The sequence below is a fragment of the Mustela erminea genome, chromosome 13 (genome assembly GCF_009829155.1).
Source record: "Mustela erminea isolate mMusErm1 chromosome 13, mMusErm1.Pri, whole genome shotgun sequence".
In the NCBI taxonomy this organism is placed as follows: Eukaryota; Metazoa; Chordata; class Mammalia; order Carnivora; family Mustelidae; genus Mustela; species Mustela erminea.
In genome coordinates, this window is record NC_045626.1 from 75,539,461 (window position 1) to 75,557,331 (window position 17,871).

General features: G+C 51.6%; 1 protein-coding gene across 2 annotated transcripts in view; it reads left to right on the top strand.

Moving 5' to 3' along the window:
• The first annotated feature begins 213 nt into the window (after nt 1-213).
• Nucleotides 214-17,871, top strand: part of CMKLR1 (chemerin chemokine-like receptor 1) — a 47,516-nt gene continuing 29,858 nt past the window's right edge. The window contains exons 1-3 of one of the 2 annotated variants that reach the window (XM_032310050.1): nt 214-562; nt 818-871; nt 2,445-2,534. The gene's annotated coding sequence lies outside the window, so the exon portion shown is untranslated. The remainder of the gene's footprint in view (nt 563-817; nt 872-2,444; nt 2,535-17,871) is intronic. The other variant, XM_032310049.1, reaches the window with a different exon arrangement.

Below are 17,871 nucleotides of genomic sequence, written 5' to 3' on the forward strand. Positions count from 1 at the left end.
CAGGCTGGTGGGATATCCGGCAGCTCCCGAGACCCTTATAGGGAGCGGCTGCCCTTCCCACAGCTGCCTGGGGCTCGCATGTGCTCCTGGTTTGCACTCAGATGGTGGGCACTGCTCCTAGCTGGGCTCCGCCTGCCAGAGGGGTGGGTCATTCCCAGTGGGCCTTGCCACCGGCCACCCAAACACCACCCACAATCCCGGTCCCCGCTGGCATGGCCGCCAGCCTCCTCTGGAGGCCCCCACTCCGCGCAGCTGGCCGCCCCCGCCCTCGGCCAGCCCAGTTTCCTGCCCCTCCCTCCCTCCCTCGCTCTCACTCTCTCGCTCTCTCCTCCCTCCAGCTGTTCCTCTGGCAGAGTTCTGTCCCATTCAGGCTAGTGAGGAGCTCGGGACAGCACGAGGTCTCCTGGAGAGCCTCCTGAGGGCTGAGGCTATTTGGGGCTGGGTGGGGGGCATCCCGTGGCCGAGAGAAAGAAGCTGGACCACATAGGTCCCCTACACGGCCTCCAGTGGCCTGAAGTCCAGGGGAGCCCTTGGGAAGAGCCAGGCGGAGACCAACCACAAGGTAGCACGCTTGCCTTTGACACTGTCTGGAGGGGCCAGCCAAGGGGAGAGTCATAGAGAGAGGAGGTTCTGCTTAGCATTTAATGTTTGTCAGAATGAAAACCTGTTTTTTCAGATTTCCGAAGTCATGCATGCTAATTGTAAAAAACAGCAGGGTCACCCTATTTTTAAAAGCGGCGAGCTCTGTGTTTTCCTTCATGAATGTTCACGGCTACGAGGCAGGTGTTTCCCTCTCACAGGTGTCCTCATTTTACAGGTGGGTGAACCAGGGCCCAGAGAGGGAAAGGCAGTGGCTCAGAGCGGCAAGACGGTAAGTGGGGGATGGTGGGGCAGGGAGCAGTGAGGGGAGGTTGAGATTGGAACAAAGCCGGTGTTACCGGCACAGACCACTGCCTCCGTACAGAGACTTCGAAGGACGGCCTCACCCAGAGGTGGCCCTTCAGGGGGCTCTCTCCGTCGCTCCCACACTTGCTCACTCACTAATTCATCTTGAGAGCCTACTAGATGGCGCAGACACAGCTAAGGATGTAGGTGTGGGCTCGCACACACATGTCCAACATCTGATTTGGCAACCTCCCTTGTCTTGCACAGGGACTGTGCACTCCCATCCGTATTCCTCCAGGATGCATTTTAATGGCTGCATGGAAAGGCGTCTTGGGATTTATGTAACCGCTTCTCATCGTGGTTGCTTCCTTCTTTTTTTTTTTTTTTTTTTTGTTTCTTTTTTCCATGATTACAAGCGGTGCTCTTTTGTGTACATCATCTTTGCATGTCTGGCCTCTGGATACTTTTCCAAAGGCCAAATCCCTGAGCCAAAGGTGTGCCTATTTTTAAGGTTTGTGAAGCTTCTAACCGCTTCCCTCTACATTTCGTTATTAACGCTGATCACCCGCTGTAAGTTACTTGTCCATTTTTCTTTTACGAGCCTATGGTTCAAGTCCGCTCCCATGTTTTTTTCTGTCAGTGTGTTTATCTTTGGCTGGTTTTTAAGAGTTCTTTGTATATGGACGATGGGAACCCTTTGGCAGTGCTATCTGTTGAGCACACCTGCCCTCCCCTCTGCTCCGGCTGGCACTTGGGCGCTGTGCTACTGTTGAAACGAGTACACTGGAAAGGCTTGCCTCGAGCAAAGTTAAGAACAACATATCATAATCCAGTAACCACTGCTCGCTACAAGTCGGATCCCTCAGACCAGCCTGTGGTTCCGATAGGCCAGCGAGGAGGGGGTCAGGTTTTGGGTCTGTCTTCTTTTTCTAGCAAGAGGCCTGATCCTGCCCTCCCTTTTGGCAGCCCCTACTTCCTTTCAAAGAGCGATCTCACCTGTGGTTCTCGCCGTCTCTCCTTTCTCCAGTGTCCGATGGTGGGAGGGGGGATGCTTGGCGCCTTCTCAAGAAAGAAGGCTTAGCTTAAACCAGGGATGCTCAGACGGTGGGGTGTCAGGCACTGAGAAGCCCACAGGAAGAGTTCCCTCGTGGTACCAAGGACTTTCTCTGGACTCTGCCAAAACTTCAGGGAATAGGTAAACTTGACTTTGGGCAAATCACTCCTCTCTCTGGCTTGACCCTTTCTGGGAGGTCCCTCTCTCCGTGCCTAGTCTCTTCTGTCTCTCCTGCCGGCCTGGGGCTCCTTGAGGCCAGACTTGGGATACTTACACTCCTCTCTATATCCTCTGGGTGCTCGGTAAATGTTCTTGAATAAGTGAAGTAATTAGGCCTCAGTTTTGCCATCTGTAAAATGGGATTGGAAGAGCAGACAACGTCTCATCCCTCAGGTGTTTCCTTAATTAAATCTTCCTGGTTGGCAAACCACTTTACTGCCATGCTTTTCTTGAATCCTCACTGTGGCTGCGTGATAAAGATATTATTAACATGTCCATTTTACAGATGAGGAGACTGAGCCCTGGGGAGGGGTTCTGATGTTAGACCTCCACGAAAGGCACTAGAACATTGTGGCTGCAGCATGAGTTTGTTTGGGTAAGTTTGAATCCCATCAGCCCCCTGCGAGCTGAGTGACATGAATAAGTTATCTGTATGCTCCAGTCTCCTCATCTGTAAGACAGGGATATCATAAAGACTACATGAGATCACACACATGGAACAGTTAGCAGAGGGGTCATCACGTCGTAAGGAGCTCTAGCAACGTTAGCCAGTAGTCTTTGATCATTTCTACACCATACCTGCTGTCCATACTTTCAACACCCATCTGAGCCAAATAGAAATTATTATTAATTTCTTTACCAGTGGAGTATTAATGCTCAGATACCCATCAGGTTACAAAAAAAATCCCTCAAAGCCTATTTCACTCACTCTGAGGTACCCTGCACGAGCATGGTTATTACTGCCCATAATGATTTCCATTTTCCAGGTTACAAAGTAGACTTGGGGCTTCTCAAAGTGTGGGCATGGGAATGCTGGCATCGGAATGATCATGAATAATATCATTCATGCCGAATAATCGTGGATATCTCCTAAAGCTTCAGTTTGGGCAGTCAAGAGTCTCCACGCGAGGCGTGGGAGTCTGCACGTGGCACCAGTTTCCCAGATGATTCGGATGTACCCCAAAACTTGAGGGCTACTGAGCTAGAGGATGTGTTTGCCTTTTGTCCAGGTTTCTGGGTTGTTTATTGCACGCTGAGGTTGAATTTTTTTCCCTTTCTAAGCAATATCTACGCACTTCTGTGAGCCTGTGTGTCTGTCCTGTGTCAGCAGTTGAGGCCAGGAGGCCTGGTGCAGAAGTGAAACTTTATCTTGTAGCACCATAGACAGTCGGAGCGTGCTAGCCGGCACCCAGTGTGTGGGCTTTGAAATTATTTTAAGAAACAGAAATCTTTCCTGCAATAAAGACATAGGGAGGACGGCAGTTGGAATGCAGATACAAGGCATGTTATTCTAGTTGAAACAGAGGTGGAGGACTCCAGGCTGTGTTCATGGAACCTCACTCTTGGAGCTTGGTGGGGCAGGTTGAAAATGGCATATCTATTCCAGACTGATCAGAGACCAAAATTCTGGAGCTTTGCAGAATTTGCTTCATGATCTTATGCAAGGTGTTTTCACTCCATGGCCATAATCATCTCATGTGTGAACAAGAAGGTTGAAGGTTGTATTAGTCAGGTAGTAGCTGCAGTAACAAATAGTCCCAGACAGGTATAAAAGCTCAGAAAAACAGATGTTTATGAGAAGGCAGGTGTTTCTGCATGAGGGAAGGTCCTCTTGCATGCTTGTCCCTACTGTCCCCTTGAACATCACACCTGATGAAAGAAAGCATGGAGGTGTGTGGCATATTTGCTTCTTCACTGCCCTCTGCCACATGGGAGAACTAGTCATATGACCAGTGTAGTCACAAAGGAGGCTGGGAAATGGAGTTCTTGGCAGGGTGGTTCTATCCCAGTGCCTGCTGTATGCTGTGGAAGGGGAGGATGGATTTCTGTGGACAGCTAGTTGTCTCTGCCACAAATGTGGTATCTTTGGGTGTCTCCCATTCTCTGATTTTCAGTCTAGATTTTCACTAACATGGTGCTAACAAGGTGATGTTGGACCCACAAACACTTTCCTATCCTAAAGATAATCCCCGTCATCAGATGTACTGAGTAAATGCCCATGGTCCAGACCCATCAACGTGGGTTTCCCTGGAACTTAGGCAACTACTATTCTCTTTCCCTCCTGGAATACACATAACAATTCTACTGAGCGCAGCACACTTCCTGAGCCCAAGGCTTTCATATCCAGTATCGCCCTACAGACTGACCCGGAAAGGCTCCATGATTATCATCCCCATTTTAGAGATGAAGAGATTGAGGATCAGAGAGGTAAAGGGACTTGCCTAAGGTCACATACCTCATAAGCAAAAGAGCTGGAATTTGAACTCAGATAATCCTAGTCCTGTCCTGAGGTGGCATCGCATGTTGGATGTGTATGTGCAAGTCCGTATGTGTGCATGTGTGTGCGTGCTCCCATGTGCATGTGTGTGGTTAGGGTAGGGGGTCTCCTTGGGCTGCATCCCCCAGGGCTGGGCATGAGGAAGTAGAAGTGTAAGGAATTCTCCATATCGTGAGCATGGGCTGTGCTGGCCGGTCATAAGGCAGCTGGGTGGTTGTCCTGGCCTGGGAGATCTCAGTGTATCTAAGTGTCACAGTCACTGACCAGAAAAAAGGGAAGGGGATGGTGCGTGAGGACACAGACTGAGGGTGTCTGGATGGGACTGAGGCCTCAAGTGGGCCACGCACATAGTGGGTGGTGGGAAAAATTTCTTGCTTGAATAAGCCTATGAAGAAGTAGATGCTGGACCAATGTGAGAACCTTAAATGAATCGGGCCCAATCTCTGGTCTGAAGGCCCTTCGGGGGCGAGAGGGAGGCAAATCAGTAACAACTGACTTTTCTTTATTCACCCAACAAACATTTATTAGTACCTACTATGTGTCTGACACCCCTCAAGGCAGAACGAAGAAAAAGACAGGACTCTTCCTGCTTCAGTGGAACTTTGGAGAGGCTGTGGGCTGTTTATGGTTGCCCCCACTTTAGACAGGAGGAAGGTGAGGCCCTGATTGGTTCAGTGACATTCCTGAGGTCACTTGGTGGGAGTAGGACCTGGGCTCCTAGTTCTCAGTCCAGAACGCATCTTTGTTCCCTTGGCCGGGACTGGGATGCAGGGAAGGCGCCCTCTGGGTTGATAGTCACTTTGTGCTGCCTATGGATGGTCATCAGGACAGGTTGGTTTTAGGCAAAATTAGGAAACCCTTTAACTTTCTTCTCTTTTGGAATTTCTGTAGTTTTGCAGTGATGGGCACAAGAGAATCCAGAAAGTAGAATTTCTTGCCCGGCTGGGTGGAAGGGAGAGGTGGTCATTCTACCCGGTGCAGTCCAAGAAGGGAAGAACGAGTGGTCACAGAATCCACAGCCACTTGCTCTAGAGTTTAGAGCCCATCTCTGCTCCCTAACATTCTGTCACCTCTGTGTCCTCCTCTGTAAGACGGGTGTACTTCAAACACCTCCTTTATGGCATCATGGGGGATCACATGAGTTAATATATGTAAAGCACAGCATGGCGCACGGTCAGCTTAATGAAGACCTTTCTATTGTTTACTAGGAAAGCAGGCATGGAAATTTGCCTTTGCACACCTGGGTCCCTATGGGAGTCTGGCACCTCGTGGTCTTGGGTCCCCAGGTGGGAAAAGGTCATTTGGGTGCATCTCCTGGCTTCATGCTTTGCCCCTTGGAGAAGCCCTGGGCTGGGGTTAGTGGGGGAGGCTTAGGCCTTGTTCCGCAAACCCCCCCGCCCCGCCCCGTCAATAGCCACTCTGCAAGCTTGGAAGTACCAGCAGCTGACTCAGCAGGGGGAGTCAGCGACTACACAGGCAACATGTCAGAATCAGTTCTGCTTTCTTGAGGTTCATGACTCGGATCCTCTGATCCCAGCCCTGGGGACAGCTCTTATGTAAGGAGATGGTTGGGTAAGGCAACTGGGGCAAGAGACCATGGCTAGTGTCTTCAGGTTTTCCTCTGGGAGCCTGGGCCCAGAAGGACAGGAGAGCTGGGTTTGGCACCAGCCACCTGGGTGAGCTCGGGGCAGCCTCAGGTGCTTGCTGTCTCAGCGTTGCGGAGAGCCCGTCTGCAGTGCTCAGGAAATGATCATGGTGGCAATAATAGACAGGGGGACGTACAACACGCACCCATCCCTTGTTACCTGGATTTGTTGGAATGGCTGTCGGCATCTCTGAATTCCTGAGTATGCGAGGAAGAGCTCAGGGAGCCAGTGTAGGAGTTCAGTCACTGCTGTTGTAACAAACACCATAGGTGTAGTGGCTCAAAACCAGGCCCATGTCTCAGCTTAAGGTTCTGGAGGTCGGAAGACCCGAACAGGTAGCACTGGGCTGGAAGCAAGGTGTTGGCAGGACTGGGTTCCTTTCAGAGGCTCTAGAGGACAATCTACCCCATCCCCACCTTTTCCAGCCTCAAAAGGCTGCTAGATCCACAGTGCGTTTCTTCATCTCCAAAGCCAGCGGCAGTGGGTTGAGTCCTTCTTACGTGGGGTTGCTCTGACTCTCCTGGCCCCCTCTTTCATTGAAAAGGACCTGTGTGAGGACATTGGGCCACCTGGATAATCTGGGATAATCTCTCGATTCTCAAGACCCTTGACTCAATCCCAGCTGCAAAGTCCCCTTTTAACACATCAGGTAACATATTCTCAGGTTCCGGGGGTGAGGACACGGCATCTTTGATGGAGGGAGGCATTATTCTGCTCACCACAGTGGGGGACATCTCGAACACTGTTCTGGGTCTGTTTCCTGAACTGGGAAATTGAGAGTTCAATTTGGTGGCCGCTGCTGCAGTGACAACTGGCTCAGTGAGGCACGGACCAGTCAGAACAGATGTGGGTGTGAACCACCCACGAGGCTGTACTGGGGTGTGTGGGTGACCGTCAAGCCTGACCGAGGCCCCGGGCTTTGGCATCATTCAGCCTGGATTCAAATTCCAGCTCCACTACTTACAAATCCTGTGGCTCTGAGCCAGTAAGTTTCTCATCTGTGAAATGGGATGGCAAGCTGTAAGTCAGGGTAGTGGTTAGGAAGAAGTGAAGGTGTCCACGTCTCATGTGGAGCGTGGTGTCTGGAACCTGGTAAAGGACTCAATGTGAACTAGTGATCCTTCTGGTGGTTGGGCCTCTACATCTGGCCCTGGTGATTTCTAGACGGAGAACCTTTCTGTTTCTGCCCTGTGCTGGGGGGGAAGATCTAGCCTGGCTCCTGGGCTGCAGGTACCCTCAAAGAAAGAGGGTTCATTGTTGGGAATGTGTATGCCAACTCATGCTTAAGTTTGGGGGTGGTGGTACCAGATGCCCAGCCAGGCTTGTGTTCAACTAGAAGTTTCTCAGGCTCTGACGTGGCTCCAGGGAGGGGCCATCTTACCCCTTCCGCTGTAAGACCCTACAGCTCCCTGTCCTGCTGTTCTACCCATGGGGCTCAGTTTCCTCCAAGTCTGTGTCTTTTTGAGTTTCTCTTTCTGTTTCTGGCTCTGCTCCTAATTGTGCCACACTCTCTGTGTTGTCTGCTGGAACAACCCAAGAGGGCCCACTGGATTCGTGGAGTCCTAGTGGGATCCTGATTTCTCTCTGATGGATTAATCTGGTAGGCCCAAGACAAATCTCTAATTGACAAGGAATCGAATTGACATCGACCTTGACATTGTCTAGTCCAGGGATGGAGCTCCACACTCCTCACTCATGAGCCACGGCAGACATGGATCTGTTTCAGTTATTTATCTCTGTGATTCAGATCACTCCAAAATGTGAAATGGCTTCAAATGACTTCTTTATTCACTGTTCTGTAGCTGGGCTGAGTTCTGCAGGGATGACGCATGTCCATTCCTTGGGGTCTCTGTCGGGTCACTCATGGGCTGTGATCAGCCGGGAGCTTGACTGGGGTGAGGCTCCTTAAGATGGCCTCATGTCCTGTGGGGACGCGTGCTGCCTCTCGCCACATGGCACCACTTCCTGGGGGCTCAGGACTCTGGGAGAGTGAAAGCCAAAGCTGCCAGGCCTCCTGAGATCTAGGCTTGGGATTGGCAAGCATCACTTCTGCCACACTTCGTTGGTCACAGCACATCACCAGCCCAGCCCAGACTCAAAGGGAAAAGCAGTAGGGTTCACCTCTTGATGGAGGAGCAAAGTGCATCTATGGGAAGGGGGTGATGTTAGGGCCCATCGGTGATAATGAGCTATCAACCAGATTTGACCTCAAAATTTGGTGGATGACGATGGTCATCTGAGATGATCATGTGTCATTCCTGAGTACCTTAGTCTGTTGGGGCTGCTCTCACAAAATACCAGAGACCGGGGCCTTGTAAATGTCAGACACTGATGGTTCATAGTCCTGGAGACTGGAAGTTCAAGGGTCAGGGTGCTGACGTGGTCAGGTTCTTCTGGGCTACAGATGGCTGACCTCTCACTGTGTCTTCACACAGTGGAGGGGGTGAGGGATCTCTCTGGGGTCTATTTTATAAGAGCACTGATCCCACTCATTAGAGCTCTACCCTCATGACCTCATTGCCTCCCAAAGACCCCACCTCTGAATACTGTCACACTGAGGGTTAGGACATCAACATACGATTTGGGGTATAGGGAAGGGGCAGAGGGGACACAAACATTCAGACCAGAGGCCTGAGTGTGAGTTAGTCCCCCCTTTCACTGCTCAGATGGAGAAACAAGCTCGAGAAAGGGAGAAGGACTTGTCTAAAGGGGCCCTTGAAGGTAGTGAGAGAACCAGGATAGAGCTTCTGTTCCCCCCCCCGCAGCATTTATTGAGCACCTACTGTGTGCCAGGAACATGGCATCCAGGGAGAGACCAGCCCTGCCCTCAGGGGGCTCCCAGTCACTTGGGAAGACAGGTATGTAAACAGAGTGGGGTCCCTCCAGCCGGAAGGTTGGCTTTCATGGCGGGGTGCACAGCGCAATTGCTCCTGGGTCATGATCACCCATGATATTTCAATCCATCATCCATTCACAACAGTAGCTGAACCCTGGTCATTTGATTAAAAGCACATTGTTGGTGGTTTTTTAGTTTTTCTGTTTTTGTTTTGTTTTATTTTGTTTTTATAGATTTTATTTATCTATTTGCAAGAGAGCAAATGAATGGGGGGAGGTGCAGAGGAAGAGGGACAGGCAGACTCCATGCTGAGCATGGATCCCAACTTGGGGCTCAATCCCACAACCTGAGCCAATACGGAGAGTTGAGTGCTCAACCAGCTGAGCCATCCAGGCCCCCTGAAAGCATATCGTTAAATACACTCAATGCGCCCAGTACTATAGGGGCAAAGAGCTTTGCTGGGGGTACCTTTGCTGGGGAAGTCTGGAAATAGCACCTTGAGAAAAAAGTGCAGATTTGAGCAGGCTCCAAGGATGAGTTGGCTTTCGATGAGACCTCTAGTTGGCTGGAGCAGAAGCTGGCCAGAAATAAAAGATATTTCAGGTAGGGAAAGCAGCATGAAGAGAGATTTGGAAACTTCATGAGCCTGGGGTGTCTGGTGTGGTGGGCGGAAGCAGGGAGTGGCCGGGGGGAGTCTGGACACTCTGCGGGGTCTTGAAGATCCCACCCGATTTTCTGGGTGGTCCAAGGCTGCTAGTATTCACCAGAACAGCATCCTGTTGTCCCGAGGCTCACTCTTTCCAAACTCTGTGCTTAAGCTCAAACGTTTGAACAATTGAAGATTCCAGACAACCCCAAGCTAATTGAGTTTGAGCTTCCAACTTGGCAGAGGGCATGTTGGTTTGTGGCTCTATCTCTTGGGTTGTCTGGTCCAGAAACCAGCTTGGAAAAGAGAATATTTCTTTGCATTGGTGGCTTTTGTGACAGAATGATGGGTCCGCTCTCCTCCTGTGCCTGGTACTTGCTGACGGATGGAAACGCGGAGCTTGGGGCTAAAGAAAGTTGATTTAGGCTCGCACCCGTGGTCAGCCTGGGATTGTTTACTGTGGGGAGACTTTGCCAATGCTCCATTGGAGCCAGACTGAGCCGGGCTGGGAGCCGAAGGGCCCACCGGCCTCCCAGAGGCAGGGGAGGTAGAGCTGACTGACGTTGAGAGAGTCTTTGGGGGAGTGAAGGCAATCTGCAGTCTCTTTTCTCGCTGACTTGTCTCACAGGGGGCCCCTTCAGCTGTCAGGGATTTGGGTCACGAAGAAAAAGGACGTTCCTTGAGTCAGAATGGGACATCCATCTGGTGCGTAGAAGGAGAAACTCGGCCAGTTCACAGACCTGTTTTGAAACCCGTTTCTGCTTGCTGGCTGTGAAACGCAGACAAGATCACTTAACTGCTCTGTGCCTCAGTTTCCCCCACTGTAAACTGGGGATCACCAGGGTGTTACATGGCTTACATGAGATCATGTATGGCCCAGAGGTGGGACTGAAAAGCACTGTGGCCTCTGCATGAGGGGGCCGGTCTCCAGTGGCTCAGAATGGTGATGGGGGAGTAGGGACCAGAAGTCCCGAGCCAGGAGGGGCTGAGAAATGCCAAGTGTGGACCATGCCAGGGTAATGTTAGGCCCCACACTTTCCCCTCCATTTCCTGCCTTGGCCCCAAAACATGGCAGGAGTGGGTGGGGACCTTGAATGGCCAGCCTCTCTTCTCTTGGGGGATGCTGGGTCTGCCTGGCCTCAATGGACCTTTCTTTTTCTGATCCTTCCCCCCTCCGTTTCCTCCTGTGAAAAACCCTAGCCATGAAGGAAATCTGGAACAGGGCTCTGGGGAAGGGCAGGGCAGCTTCCTGGAGCCTGGCTGGGCGATGGCTCTCACCTCACCCTCACCAATTCCTGGCAGGCCTGGTGGCGAGGGCCCTGGTCAGGCTGGGGTCCCGGGCCTCCTCCCTGTCCAGCCTGGCTGGCCCCGGCTCCACAGTTTCTGTTTGCTCCACGTTCTCGGGCCTCTCCCAGCGCTGGCTTCTCATGTTTCCCGGGAAGCCATATCACCCAGAGTTCTTCCTTCTCAGAGCTTCTTGGGTTATGTCCCTTGCCCCAGGGGACAGCTAGCTTCCCCTGGCTGAGTCCCTGCTGGGCTTCTGCCCCATCCCACTTCCTGTCTTTCAGATTGTCTTCTGGGGCCAGTAGGCACCCCCTAGCCTGTAGGCAGCCATACTTTCCTATCCAGGATGAGGCTCAGAGAGGTAGGTCAGTTGCCTAAGGTCACACAGGAGACGGGCCCCTGACACCTCCTTCTCTACCTGCCCCTACACCTAATTGTATCCCACATGGCTCTTCTTGTTTTCCTGGCCCCTTTGTCCAGAGTCTACCTACCCTCCTCCTTTGTGGCTTCTGGGCCTTTCTGCCTTAAGTCTGCCTCACATCCTCCCTATTCCAACTAGGGCTATCTCTTATTCTCTTATCTCTTTTTCCTTTTTTTTTTTTAAATCAAATGCCCCGTTCTGTCAGAAGCCCATTCTCATCCAGGTGTCCAGTTGAAAACCAAAGCAATCCAACTCATTCACACTGAGGTATTTACAACTAATGACAGCTCACCAGAGTGGGGGTTTGTGAGCAAGGTGGCTTGAGTCAGCAGAGAAAGTCTGTGGTGGTGGACATCCAGGCACTGTAGACACAAGGCTAAGGGAGCTTTTGGCCAGGGATTCCCAGGCAAGCCAGCAGCAGCTCTGTCTTCTTCCAGAGATCCGAGGACAGGCAGTTACAGAATCAATTTCATAGAAGTGTATATTTCCAACTTCCTCACACCTCCGCCAGAGAGGGCTTCTCTGTCCCTCCTTTTTCTTGTAGATAGAGTGGCCAGAATTGAGCCTTTTTTTTTCCCCTGTGACGAAGCTGCACTTTAGCAGCGTGGGAGGCCATGGGGACCAGTGTCGCAATCTGGGCACACCCCATGTCTACAGGGTCCGCCCTTCTGCCACTTTCTCCCAGAGCCTGGGGGCAGAGGTACTTGCCACAGCCATGTCCTGGATCTAGGTGAGGAGCCTGGTGCCCCTGTCACCCTTCACTGAACTAAGAAAACTGTCCCCCGATGCGGGCATTGGCGGGGAGCCTGGAGGCTGGGCAGGTGTGGGGAGAAGCCCTTCTGGTCCAGATATGTCTGGAGAGGCAGGGGGCATGGCCAATGGTATTTCCAGAATCCTATTCACTGTCTGGTTTCACAGTCCTTGACTTCCTAGCTATGAGACCTTGCTTTCCTTATCTATAAAATGGGGGAGAGGTTGACACTGCCTCATAGGGATTTTGGGATTGGGGAGATAGATGTAGGGGAGGGCATGTTTTATGTTTTATATATTTTTTTCCCTTTAATATTTGCCACCATCAGCTGTTTAAAGGAAGAATGTGGAATGGGGCGTCCACACATAGCGTGCGTGCAGCTCCGGGGCCCAGTGATCAATAAATGCCCAGTGTTTGCGATTTCGCCACTAGCGGTCCGGTCCAGTCTGTATCCCTAGCGATGAAGTGGCTTTGGGAAGAAGCTCTGCTCCTTTCTGCTTTCTTGCTGCGAGGGTTTGAGCAAGTTGCTTCACCTCGTTGAGAGCCATGTTCTCGAAGACTTGAGGTGCATTGAGAGGGTGGTTGAGAGGGCGCAGGGGTGAAGTCGAAAGTGCTCCTGGCTCCAAGGCAGTGATAGGCTTTTGGAACCATTTGAAACTGTCTCTCTGGGCATCATCTGGCTCCTCCAGGGGTGGGCGGCGGTGGTGGGGGGCGTGCTGCTGGCTGGTTTCTCCCGTCCATGTCATATGGAAATGCTGCAGGGCAGGCATCTTGGGACATTCCCATTCCTGAGGGGACTCTAAGACTCGAGGATCCTGGGCTCTGTCCCCGGACATGGGGTACAGAGCCAGGCCACTGTGAGGAGCTGGGACAAAGGTGGGCTGGCCCTTGTCTTCTCAGTGTACTTCCCTGCCCTCTGACCGCTTGCCTCCTTCTCACTCTCCCTCCTCCCCCCTCCCTCCTCTCTTCCCTCCTCCCTTCCCTATCTTCCCAAGCCAGTGCTCTAAGTTCCAGAGGCTGAGTGGACATCTTTGGGCAAAAGCAAGCACTTTCCTTGAGGTGAGGGAGGGTCTCTGAGGCTCTGGGTGCCAGCTGGGCTCTCTGACTTCTGTCTGGGAGCTAGCTGAGATAAGATGCCAGGAAAAAAAGAAGCAGGCCTCAGTGGTCCAGGAAACCTGTCGCAGGCACCCCACAGCCCTGCGCACATTGTGGGCACTGCACAGGTGCTAGTGAGGGGGGATGGACCAGCGAGCCCCAACAACGGAGGGCATGCTCCGGGAACCATAGTCTGGAGCATTGCCTCAAGACCCCTTCCTTTCTAAGCAAAAACCGAACACTCACTAAAGTTATTTTGAGGTTGTGTGCCTATTTTTTTTTTTAAAGATTTTATTTATTTGTCAGAGACAGAGGGAGAGAGCGCGAGCGAGCACAAGCAGACAGAGAGGCAGGCAGAGGCAGAGAGAGAAGCAGGCTCCCTGCCGAGCAAGGAGCCCAATGTGGGACTCGATCCCAGGACACTGGGATCATGACCTGAGCCGAAGGCAGCTGCTTAACCAACTGAGCCACCCAGGCGTCCCTGTGTGCCTATTTTTAAAACATAAAATTATTTTGAGGGTGCTTTGTTTAAACAAACAAACAAAAAGGCATGGAAATTTTGCATTCAGTGCCATAATATTCTCCTGCATTTAAAGAGAGAAATTGTGACCCTCAGAAATCTTTGGGTCAGCTCCACAGAGGGGACCTTCATCTGTGTTCTGGTTTCCTGTCTCTATGGCTCATTCAGAGAAATTTGGGGTAGAAAATGCATGGATCGTCAGGTTTGAGGGGGACAGTGACAGACAACTGACTCTTCTTCCCCACCCCACCCCCATCTCTCCACTGTGTATTGAGGAAATAGGCACAGAGAGGTTAAGCGACTTGCTCAGTCACACAGCTGGTAAGCAGCAGAGCTAGAGTTTGAAGCCAGATAGCGTTCGCCCTAACACTTCAAGAGATGCCAGCCCTTGGGTGAGTCCCTGTTCCCCTTTCCCTGCTGCATCTATGGCTGGGCAGCTGGGGCAGTTTCCTGGACATCTGAGATCCACTTCCTTCCACTGCATCGCCTCTGGTCACAATCAGCTCCCAGACCTAAGAACCGCGAAGAACCCAGCTAGCGCCTGGGGCTGCAAGGATGCTCGCCTTGGAGACAGGGACAGTTTTGCCCAAAGATGCAAACTTTAGTATTCCCCAGCTTGAGTCCTGGACCTCTGGCCTGGGCTGGGTCTCTCTAGAGGAAACAGCCTGTGTGCCTTTCTTCTGAGGCAATGGCCAGCCTCTTTCTCCAGGTGGTTTGGCTTCTGCCCAGTGTCCGGCCCTTGGCTCCTTGACTGCTATCCGTGAGCCAACTGGAGTTGGCAGGTTTCTGAGAACTCGTTTCCAGAAGAGGAAACTGAGGCCCAAACGTGATGTCTGAGAAAGAAGCCTGGTGTCCAGTCCTATCTCTCCAGCTGTGTTGGCACATGTGTTCAGGTGGGACTGATGCCCTGAGTCTTCCCTGCTGGGCAGAGGGCTTAGGGTCTCCTGGAAGAGCCACATGCTCATGACTTGGAGAGGGAAAGATATTTGTGCAGGTTCAAGGGAAATTAGGAGCAGAGTGGGACTGGAAGCCATGTCTCCCACCTCCCTCAGCACCTTGTTTGTGCCTCAATTTCCCCCACAGGAACATTCAAGGCTCAGGGTTTGGATGGGACAGAGAGAGCTGCTCTTGGGGTCTCTGTTTCCCCTGCCTATATATATATCCCCCTATAGGGTGATTGACAAACCTGGCCCACTGGAACCTGTATGTGGTCAAGTTTTTACTAGTCTGCAGAGAAACAGAGAGATAGCATACAGACAACAGAATGAGTTTTTTCCTAAAGTAAGATGTTTTCAGCTGAGAAAGAGGTCTTTTTCCCACTGATTTTCGTTGGCATTAACATCCCGGTTTTTTTTTTTTTTTTTTTTTCTGAAATGGTGGGGGCGGTAAAGGACAATTTTAATATTGCAACACTCTTACTTGGCATAGAAAGATGGGGGCTCTAGGCCAGTTTCGGAACTGGGAAACGTAACTGGGTTCATGAAACCCCAAAGTTTGGAGTTCACTGAACTTAACACAGGATCTTGGGCTCCTTTGAGCTCAGGGAGGGTCAGGCAGGCAGAGATGTGGCTGAGGTCACATGATTGGAAAGTACTGAGAGACTGGGCCCTGGGCATGGAGGGGAAGGTTCCAGCAGCTAAAGCCAGAGCCAGACTGCAGAGCAGGGACTGTACCTGGCACATAGTAGTTGCTCATGATTACCACGTGAGTGCTCAGCACACAACTCAGAGTCAGGGCAGTGGCAGGGAGACAGAGGACTGGGTTCTGAGTTGGATAGCTGTTGTAGGTAGGGATTCCCCAAAGCAGAGCCTGAGGCAAGGATTTAGGTGAATGTGAGGTATTGAGTAAGTTCTGTAAGGCAGGGTTGAAATTCAGGGAGGTGAGTGAGGCAGGGTCACCCAAGTTCAAACTTGGAGTCCATCTTTGTTTAAAATTGTGATATTTTGCTCATCATGCATTTTGTGCATTAGTTTCAATTTTTAAAAAATATGGAACTAGGCATGCCTGGGTGGCTTAGTCTGTTAAGCGTCTGATCTTTGGTTTTGGCTCGGGTCCTGATCTCGGGATTGTGAGATGGAGCCTTCCTGAGATTTTCTCTCTCCTCTCCCTTTGCCCCCCCACCCCTCCCCCACTTGCATGCACTCTCTCTCCAAATCAATTAATTAATTAAAAAAATATATGGAACTTAGTATTAAGATAATAAGATAATATAATTAACATAATGCTAGAATATGGAATTTGATTAATTAATTAAAAATATAGAACTAAGAGGTGCCTGGGTGGCTCAGTGGGTTAAGCCTCTGCCTTTGGCTCAGGTCATGATCTCAGGGTCCTGGGATTGAGTCCCGAGTCGGGCTCTCTGCTCAGCGGGGAGCCTGCTTCCCCTCCTCTCTCTCTGCCTGCCTCTCTGCCTACTTGGTCTCTCTCTTTGTGAAATAAATAAATAAAATCTTTAAAAAAAAATATGGAACTAAAATATTATTTCTTCTGATTAGTGTATTTTGGAGCACAATCTTTATGCCTTCAAGGACAGAGCAGAGGAGGAACTCCGTAAAGAGGCAGTCTCAGGCAGAGACTAGCCTCAGCCTGGTCCCACGGGGAGCTCTGGAGCCTGAATTGTACTCCGTCCGCTGGGGAGAGGCAGCCCCTGCTTAGCTCAGGGCCCTTCTCAGGAGAGGGGGCCAGCTGTCTGGTACTCTATAGCTGTGGGATGGGTGCCCTCAGTGAGGAAGGGCCCCAACATCTACCACCACACTCTGTTTTTCTTTGAGAGATGGCAGTAAAACATTTGAATCATTTATAAGTGCTTTTGGCTGTTGGACTGTGTTTCTTTGCCTAGGAGGGTGCGGAGGCTTTCAGGACCCAGCTTCTATTCCTGTTATAGAATGGAGGAATGTATGAATGTTCTGGAGCAGGGAGGGCATTCTGGGTTGGGGAAGGGAAGGGGGAGGGAGCTGGTGTGGATATGGGCATGGCCCAGGGGGTTGAGCTCTTTTCAGCTACCAGCTCCTTTCCTGGGAGGGTGGGAGCAGGGGGAGAGGAAAACCCAAGTGGGTTAGGTGTCTGTGATTCTGGCCAGGGAGGGAAAAGCAGAGAGAGGAGGAAGAGGAAAGGAGGAAGGAGAGGGCTTTGCCCCCCAGTAAGCAGGCATGTAGTGAGGGTGATGGGAGGTGCCCTGCCTTTTTCTAAACTGGGAAGCTGAGGAGTGCTAAGCCCCTGAGGCCTGGGATATTTAATCCTGAGTCCCAGAGCCCTGGAGACGGCTGGGCTTCTTGGTGGAACTCAGGATAAATACCACCAACCAAGTGTGACGTGCGTCCCAGGGTTCAGGGAGAGAGCACAGGGTTGGTTCCCTGACCACACCTTCCCTCTGGGGTTTTAGGGTGACACCAGGGTCCATATGTTCTTGCTCAAATTCTGCTTCTGCTGCACACTGTACCGGTGTGTACACCGTCAGAGCTTTAAATCCGAACTCCGCCTGTAATCACCTACTCCATACTGTAGCTGGGGGACCTTGGCAGGTTGCTTGGCCCCTCTGTTCCCTCAACTGTGAGATGGGGTGAGAATCAGGGCTGTGGGGAGGCTGGAACAAAGGGAAGGATCGGAAGGATCCCAAGGGCTGACGGTGATGGTTCTCAGGGCAGGCTCATGGCTCCTCGCTGTGGGGGCCCTTGGAAACCTGCACCAGTTTCTTGGTTCTTGGCAGATGGATGAGGAAGCAAGGAGCAGGGAGACAAAGGCCCCTCTGTCTGCCACCTGGGGCCCTCCCTCTGGGAGGTGAGTTGGGAAGAAGTAAGAGCCCCGTGGAGGAGATGAGGACCCTGCCTGGAAGTGGGACGGGCACCATGCTGTCTGCCAGGACTTGTTCATCATGAGCAATGGGTGGAAAATTATCTTGGATTCTTTCCTGAGGGGACAGGAAGGCTAGGGCCATCCATGGAGAGGAGAGGTTTCTCTACACCAGGAATGTGATCACTGATTTATTTTAAAACAGAATTAAAGTGGAAAACTTTCAGTTGATCATGGTTTGGGGCTGCTCATGGCTGCCCAGCCAGGCCCAGAATATGACTCCTCAGCAGCTCAGGCTCCAGCCTTTGACATGGAGACAGCTCTGGAAAAAGTGCCAGTTGGCCTGTCACTGCCCAGTTCTCTGGGGAGCCTTCCCCCTCCAGCCTGACTGGCTTCTTTTCTGGGAACCCACAGGGTCCAGATTTACCCTTTGGAGTTGGCAAGAGG